Below are 7,500 nucleotides of genomic sequence, written 5' to 3'. Positions count from 1 at the left end.
AAATTCTTCGTCCCCCAAACCCCCCCCCACCCCCCCCCCACGAATTGGGGTGTGCTATCCTGACCCTGCGTCTCCTATAAAAAAAATATTTTTAGGCCTCATTTCAGCTTACAGCCATCGTACCCTGAAAACGCCCGATCTCATCCTATTTCGATAGCTTAGCTGGGTTGGGCCTGGTTAGTACTTGGATGGGAGACTGCCTGGGAATACCAGGTGCTGTAAGCTTTTGCAACTCAATCGCAAAATCTGTCTTTCAGCTTCTGTAGCAGCTTGCTCACAGTTAACCAGGCTATCCTGACCCTGCGTCGCCTAAAAAAATAATATCTAGACCTTATTGCAGCTTACGGCCATACTACCCTGAAAACGCCCGATCTTGTCTGATCTCGGAAGCTAAGCAGGGTCGGGCCTGGTTAGTACTTGGATGGGAGACCGCCTGGGAATACCAGGTGCTGTAAGCTTTTGAAACTCAATCGCAAAATCTTTCTTTCACAAAAGACTTCAACTTCTGGAGCTGCTTGCTCGCAGTTAACCACATGCTATCCTGACAGGCTGACAGCTGAAATTTAGAACTGTCCCCTTACCTGTGGAAAAACTGAGGTTCAAAGCATATACAAAAAATACAAACATCTTTTTCCCCCGAACTCACTCACAAAAGAAAACTTTTACAACGGACGTCAAGTACTGTAGCTGCTTGGTAGAAGCTAATCACATGCTATCCTGACAGACTGACAGCTGAAAATGGTAACAGCCCTTGCCTGTGGAAAAATAGTGGAGGAAATCAAATAGATCAAATACAAAATGCTTCGCCCTCCCACCTCCCCCCCCCAGAATTGGGGTGTGCGTCTCCTATGAAAAAAAATTTTTTTAGGCCTACCCCCGTGAGCCGTCACCTTATCGTGGTGGAGGGGTTTGCGCGCCCCAATGATCCTAGGAGCTTGTGTCTGGGGCTTTATGCCCCTGGTAGGGTCACCCATGGCAAACAGGTCCTAGGTGAGGGACTAGACTAAGCACGGCTCAAAATGACCCCTTATGATGAGTAAAATTAACGGACCACGTTTTCCCTCGCCCGGACGCGGGTCACCGGGGCCCCCTTCTGGAGCCAGGCCTGGAGGTGGGGCTCGATGGCGAGCGCCTGGTGGCCGGGCCTGCACCCATGGGGCCAAGGCCGGGCTCAGCACGAAAAGGATACGTGGGTCCCCCTTCCCATGGGCTCACCACTGGTGGGAGGGGCCAAAGGGGTCAGGTGCCGTGTGAGCTGGGCGGCGGCGGAAGACGGGGACCTTGGCGGTCCGATCCCCGGCAGCAAAAACTAGCTCTTGGGACATGGAATGTCACCTCTCTGGCAGGGAAGGAGCCTGAGCTGGTGTGTGAGGCTGAGAGGTTCCGATTAGATATAGTCGGGCTCACCTCCACGCACAGCTTGGGTTCTGGTCCCAGTCCTCTCGAGAGGGGTTGGACACTCTTCCACTCTGGAGTTGCCCAGGGTGAGAGGCGCCGAGCAGGTGTGGGCATACTTATTGCCCCCCGGCTTGGCGCCTGTACATTGGGGTTTACCCCGGTGGACGAGAGGGTAGCCTCCCTCCACCTGAGGGTGGGGGGACGGGTCCTGACTGTTGTTTGTGCTTATGCACCAAACGGCAGCGCAGAGTACCCACCCTTTTTGGAGTCCTTGGAGGGTGTGCTGGAGGGCGCTCCACCTGGGGACTCCATCGTTCTGCTGGGGGACTTCAATGCTCACGTGGGCAATGACAGTGAGACCTGGAGAGGTGTGATTGGGAGGAACGGCCCCCCCGATCTGAACCCGAGCGGTGTTCGGTTACTGGACTTCTGTGCTCATCACGGATTGTCCATAACGAACACCATGTTCAAGCATAAGGGTGTCCATATGTGCACTTGGCACCAGGATACCCTAGGCCGCAGTTCGATGATCGACTTTGTAGTCGTATCATCGGACTTGCGGCCGCATGTTTTGGACACTCGGGTGAAGAGAGGGGCGGAGCTGTCAACTGATCACCATCTGGTGGTGAGTTGGCTCCGATGGTGGGGGAAGATGCCGGTCCGACCTGGCAGACCCAAACGTATTGTGAGGGTTTGCTGGGAACGTCTGGCAGAATCCCCTGTCAGAAGGAGTTTCAACTCCCACCTCCGGCAGAACTTTTCCCACGTCCCGGGGGAGGCGGGGGACATCGAGTCCGAGTGGACCATGTTTCGTGCCTCCATTGTTGAGGCGGCCGATCGGAGCTGTGGCCGCAAGGTGGTCGGTGCCTGTCGTGGCGGCAATCCCCGAACCCGCTGGTGGACACCAGCGGTAAGGGATGCTGTCCAGCTGAAGAAGGAGTCCTATCGGGCCTTTTTGGCCTGCGGGACCCCGGAGGCAGCTGACGGGTACCGGCTGGCCAAGCGGAATGCAGCCCTGGCGGTTGCTGAGGCAAAAACCCGGGTGTGGGAGGAGTTCGGGGAGGCCATGGAAAATGACTTCCGGACGGCTTCGAGGAAATTCTGGTCCACCATCCGGCGTCTCAGGAGGGGGAAGCAGTGCACCATTAACACTGTTTATAGTGGAGATGGGGTGCTGCTGACCTCAACTCGGGACGTTGTGGGTCGGTGGGGAGAGTACTTCGAAGACCTCCTCAATTCCACCGACACGCCTTCCGCTGAGGAAGCAGAGCCTGGAGACTCTGAGGTGGGCTCTCCTATCTCTGGGGTTGAAGTCATCGAGGTAGTCAAAAAGCTCCTCGGTGGCAAAGCCCCGGGGGTGGATGAGATCCGCCCGGAGTTCATAAAGGCTCTGGATAATGAGGGGCTGTCATGGTTGACACGTCTCTTCAGCATCGCGTGGACATCAGGGACAGTGCCTCTGGATTGGCAGACCGGGGTGGTGGTCCCCCTTTTTAAGAAGGGGGACCGGAGGGTGTGCTCCAATTACAGAGGGATCACACTCCTCAGCCTCCCCGGCAAGGTCTATTCAGGGGTGCTGGAGAGGAGGGTCCGTCGGAAGGTCGAATCCCGGATTCAGGAGGAGCAATGTGGTTTTCGTCCTGGCCGTGGAACAGTGGACCAGCTCTACACCCTCAGCAGGGTCCTCGAGGGTGCATGGGAGTTTGCCCAACCGGTCTACATGTGTTTTGTGGACTTGGAGAAGGCGTTCGACCGTGTCCCTCGGGGAGTTCTGTGGGGGGTGCTTCGGGAGTACGGGGTACCGAGCCCCCTGATAAGGGCTGTCCGGTCCCTGTACCACCGATGCCAGAGTTTGGTCCGAATTGCCGGCAGTAAGTCGGATTCGTTTCCTGTGGGGGTTGGACTCCGCCAAGGCTGCCCTTTGTCACCGATTCTGTTCATAACCTTTATGGACAGAATTTCTAGGCGCAGCCGAGGTGTCGAGGGGGTCCGGTTTGGTGGCCTCAGTATTGCATCTCTGCTTTTTGCAGATGATGTGGTACTGTTGGCTTCTTCAAGCCGCGATCTCCAACTCTCGCTAGAGCGGTTCGCAGCCGAGTGTGAAACGGTCGGAATGAAGATCAGCACCTCCAATCTGAGACCATGGTCCTCAGTCGGAAAAGGGTGGCGTGCCCTCTGCGGGTCGGGGATGAGATTCTGCCCCAAGTGGAGGAGTTCAAGTATCTTGGGGTCTTGTTCACGAGTGAGGGTAAGATGGAACGGGAGATCGACAGGCGGATCGGTGCAGCGTCTGCTGTGATGCGGACCCTGTATCGGTCTGTCGTGGTGAAGAAGGAGCTTAGCCGAAAGGCGAAGCTCTCAATTTACCGGTCGATCTACGTTCCTACTCTCACCTATGGTCATGAGCTGTGGGTCATGACCGAAACAACAAGATCTCGGATACAAGGGGCCGAAATGGGTTTCCTTCGCAGGGTGTCCGGGCTCTCCCTTAGAGATAGGGTGAGAAGTTTGGCCATCCGGGAGGGACTCAGAGTCGAGCCGCTGCTCCTCCGCGTTGAGAGGAGCCAGTTGAGGTAGCTCGGGCATCTGTTTAGGATGCCTCCTGGACGCCTCCCTGGTGAGGTGTTCCGGGCATGTCCCACCGGCAGGAGACCCCGAGGACGACCCAGAACACGCTGGAGAGACTATGTCTCCCGGCTTGCCTGGGAACGCCTTGGGACCCTTCCGGAAGAGCTGGAGGATGTTGCTGGGGAGAGGGAAGTCTGGGCTTCCCTGCTGAAGCTGCTGCCTCCGCGACCCGACTTCGGATAAGCGGGAGATAATGGATGGATGGATGGATTTTTAGGCCTAATTACAGCTTACGGCCATAGTACCATGAAAACGCCCAATCTCGTCCGATCTCGGTAGCTTAGCAGGGTTGGGCCTTGTTAGTACTTGGATGGGAGACTGCCTGGGAATACCAGGTGCTGTAAGCTTTTGCAACTCAATCGCAAAATATGTCTTTCAGCTTCTGTAGCTGCTTGCTCAGTTAACCAGGCTATCCTGACCCTGCGTAGCCTATAAAAAAATAATATCTAGATCTTGTTACAGCTTACGGCCATACTACCCTGAAAACGTCTGATCTCGGACGCTAAGCAGAGTCGGGCCTGGTTAGTACTTGGATGGGAGACCGCCTGGGAATACCAGGTGCTGTAAGCTTTTGCAACTCAATTTCAAAATCTGTCTTTCACAAAAGACTTCAACTTCTGGAGCTGCTTGCTCGCAGTTAACCACATGCTATCCTGACAGGCTGACAGCTGAAATTTAGAACTGTCCCCTTACTTGTGGAAAAAATGAGGTTCAAAGCAAATACAAAAAATACGAACATCTTTTTCCCCCGAACTCACTCACAAAAGCGTACTTTTACAACGGACGTCATGGACTGTAGCTGCTTGGGAGAAGCTAACCACATGCTATCCTGACAGACTGACAGCTGAAAATGCTAACAGCCCTTGCCTGTGGAAAAATAGTGGAGGAAATCAAATAGAACAAATACAAAATGCTTGGCCCCTTCACCCTCAATTTGGGGTGTGCGTCTTCAATAAAAAAAATATTTTTAGGCTTCACTACAGCTTACGGCCATACTACCCTGAAAACGCCCGATCTCATCTGATTTCGATAGTTTAGCAGGGTTGGGCCTGGTTAGTAGTTGGATGGGAGACTGCCTGGGAATACCAGGTCCTGTAAGCTTTTGCAACTCAATCGCAAAATCTCTCTTTCAGCTTCTGTAGCAAATTGCTCACAACCAGGCTATCCTGACCCTGCGTCGCCTATAAAAAAATAATATCTAGGCCTTGTTGCAGCTTACAGCCATACTACCCTGAAAACAAAAAATACGAACATCTTTTTCCCCCGAACTCACTCACAAAAGCAAACTTTTACAACGGACGTCAAGTACTGTAGCTGCTTGGTAGAAGCTAATCACATGCTATCCTGACAGACTGACAGCTGAAAATGCTAACAGCCCTTGCCTGTGGAAAAATAGTGGAGGAAATCAAATAGAACAAATACAAAATGCTTGGCCCCTTCACCCTCAATTTGGGGTGTGCGTCTTCAATAAAAAAAATATTTTTAGGCTTCACTACAGCTTACGGCCATACTACCCTGAAAACGCCTGATCTCATCTGATTTCGATAGCTTAGCTGGGTTGGGCCTGGTTAGTAGTTGGATGGGAGAATGCCTGGGAATACCAGGTGCTGTAAGCTTTTGCAACTCAATCGCAAAATCTGTCTTTCAGCTTCTGTAGCTGCTTGCTCACAGTTAACCAGGCTATCCTGACCCTGCGTAGCCTATAAAAAAATAATATCTAGGCCTCATTACAGCTTACGGCCATACTACCCTGAAAATGCCCGATCTCATCTGATTTCAATAGCTTAGCAGGGTTGGGCATGGTTAGTACTTGGATGGGAGACTGCCTGGGAATACCAGGTGCTGTAAGCTTTTGCAACTCAATCGCAAAATCTGTCTTTCAGCTTCTGTAGCTAATTGCTCACAGTTAACCAGGCTATCCTGACCCTGCGTAGCCTATAAAAAAATAATATCTAGGCCACATTACAGCTTACGGCCATACTACCCTGAAAATGCCCGATCTCGTCTGATCTCGGACGCTAAGCAGGGTCGGGCCTGGTTAGTACTTGGATGGGAGACCGCCTGGGAATACCAGGTGCTGTAAGCTTTTGCAACTCAATTGCAAAATCTGTCTTTCACAAAAGACTTCAACTTCTGGAGCTGCTTGCTCGCAGTTAACCACATGCTATCCTGAAAGGCTGACAGCTGAAATTTAGAACTGTCCCCTTACTTGTGGAAAAACTGAAGTTCAAAGCAAATACAAAAAATACGAACATCTTTTTCCCCCGAACTCACTCAAAAAAGCAAACTTTTACAACGGACGTCAAGTACTGTAGCTGCTTGGTAGAAGCTAACCACATGCTATCCTGACAGACTGACAGCTGAAAATGCTAACAGCCCTTGCCTGTGGAAAAATAGTGGAGGAAATCAAATAGAACAAATACAAAATGCTTGGCCCCCCCACCCTAAATTTGGGGTGTGCGTCTTCAATAAAAAAAATATTTTTAGGCCTCATTACAGCTTGCGGCCATACTACCCTGAAAACGCCCGATCTCATCTGATTTCGATAGCTTAGCAGGGTTGGGCCTGGTTAGTACTTGGGTGGGAGACTGCCTGGGAATACCAGGTGCTGTAAGCTTTTGCAACTCAATCGCAAAATCTGTCTTTCAGCTTCTGTAGCTGCTTAATCACAGTTAACCAGGCTATCCTGACCCTGCGTCGCCTATAAAAAAATAATATCTATGTCTCATTACAGCTTATGGCCATACTACCCTGAAAATGCCCGATCTCGTCTGATCTCGGACGCTAAGCAGGGTCGGGCCTGGTTACCTGGGAATACCAGGTGCTGTAAGCTTTTGCAACTCAATTGCAAAATCTGTCTTTCACAAAAGACTTCATCTTCTGGAGCTGCTTGCTCGCAGTTAACCACATGCTATCCTGACAGGCTGACAGCTGAAATTTAGAACTGTCCCCTTACTTGTGGAAAAAATTGAGGTTCAAAGCAAATACAAAAAATACGAACATCTTTTTCCCCCGAACTCACTCACAAAAGCGTACTTTTACAACGGACGTCATGTACTGTAGCTGCTTGGTAGAAGCTAACCACATGCTATCCTGACAGATTGACAGCTGAAAATGCTAACCGCCCTTGCCTGTGGAAAAATAGTGGAGGAAATCAAATAGAACAAATACAAAATACTTCGCCCCCCCCACCCCCACCCCCGAATTGGGGTGTGCGTCTCCTATAAAAAAAATATTTTTAGGCCTCATTACAGCTTACGGCCATACTACCCTGAAAATGCCCGATCTCGTCTGATCTCGGACGCTAAGCAGGGTCGGGCCTGGTTACCTGGGAATACCAGGTGCTGTAAGCTTTTGCAACTCAATTGCAAAATCTGTCTTTCACAAAAGACTTCAACTTCTGGAGCTGCTTGCTCGCAGTTAACCACATGCTATCCTGACAGGCTGACAGCTGAAATTTAGAACTGTCCCCTT

At 51.5% G+C, this 7,500-nt stretch overlaps 2 non-coding genes and 9 pseudogenes across 2 annotated transcripts; all 11 read left to right on the top strand.

Moving 5' to 3' along the window:
- The first annotated feature begins 106 nt into the window (after nucleotides 1-106).
- Nucleotides 107-225, top strand: LOC147131656 (5S ribosomal RNA; annotated as a pseudogene).
- Nucleotides 226-339: 114 nt separating this feature from the next.
- On the top strand, nucleotides 340-458 carry LOC147131655 (5S ribosomal RNA). Its single transcript, XR_015083257.1, has one exon. It is a non-coding gene; the product is annotated as a 5S ribosomal RNA (ribosomal RNA).
- A 3,796-nt stretch (nucleotides 459-4,254) lies between these two features.
- Nucleotides 4,255-4,373, top strand: LOC147131654 (5S ribosomal RNA; annotated as a pseudogene).
- A 114-nt stretch (nucleotides 4,374-4,487) lies between these two features.
- LOC147131653 (5S ribosomal RNA) lies at nucleotides 4,488-4,596 on the top strand (annotated as a pseudogene).
- Nucleotides 4,597-5,008: 412 nt separating this feature from the next.
- On the top strand, nucleotides 5,009-5,127 carry LOC147131652 (5S ribosomal RNA; annotated as a pseudogene).
- Nucleotides 5,128-5,523: 396 nt separating this feature from the next.
- LOC147131651 (5S ribosomal RNA) lies at nucleotides 5,524-5,642 on the top strand (annotated as a pseudogene).
- Nucleotides 5,643-5,758: 116 nt separating this feature from the next.
- Nucleotides 5,759-5,877, top strand: LOC147131650 (5S ribosomal RNA; annotated as a pseudogene).
- Nucleotides 5,878-5,993: 116 nt separating this feature from the next.
- Nucleotides 5,994-6,112, top strand: LOC147131649 (5S ribosomal RNA). Its single transcript, XR_015083440.1, has one exon. It is a non-coding gene; the product is annotated as a 5S ribosomal RNA (ribosomal RNA).
- A 412-nt stretch (nucleotides 6,113-6,524) lies between these two features.
- LOC147131648 (5S ribosomal RNA) lies at nucleotides 6,525-6,643 on the top strand (annotated as a pseudogene).
- Nucleotides 6,644-6,759: 116 nt separating this feature from the next.
- LOC147131647 (5S ribosomal RNA) lies at nucleotides 6,760-6,859 on the top strand (annotated as a pseudogene).
- A 420-nt stretch (nucleotides 6,860-7,279) lies between these two features.
- On the top strand, nucleotides 7,280-7,379 carry LOC147131646 (5S ribosomal RNA; annotated as a pseudogene).
- The last annotated feature ends 121 nt before the right edge of the window (nucleotides 7,380-7,500 follow it).

This window comes from Filicampus tigris, chromosome 19, assembly GCF_054856515.1.
Source record: "Filicampus tigris isolate MCC_2025a chromosome 19, RoL_Ftig_1.0, whole genome shotgun sequence".
Taxonomy (NCBI): Eukaryota; Metazoa; Chordata; class Actinopteri; order Syngnathiformes; family Syngnathidae; genus Filicampus; species Filicampus tigris.
Note: the sequence above shows the minus strand (reverse complement) of the source record. Positions and strands in the feature narration are given on the sequence as shown.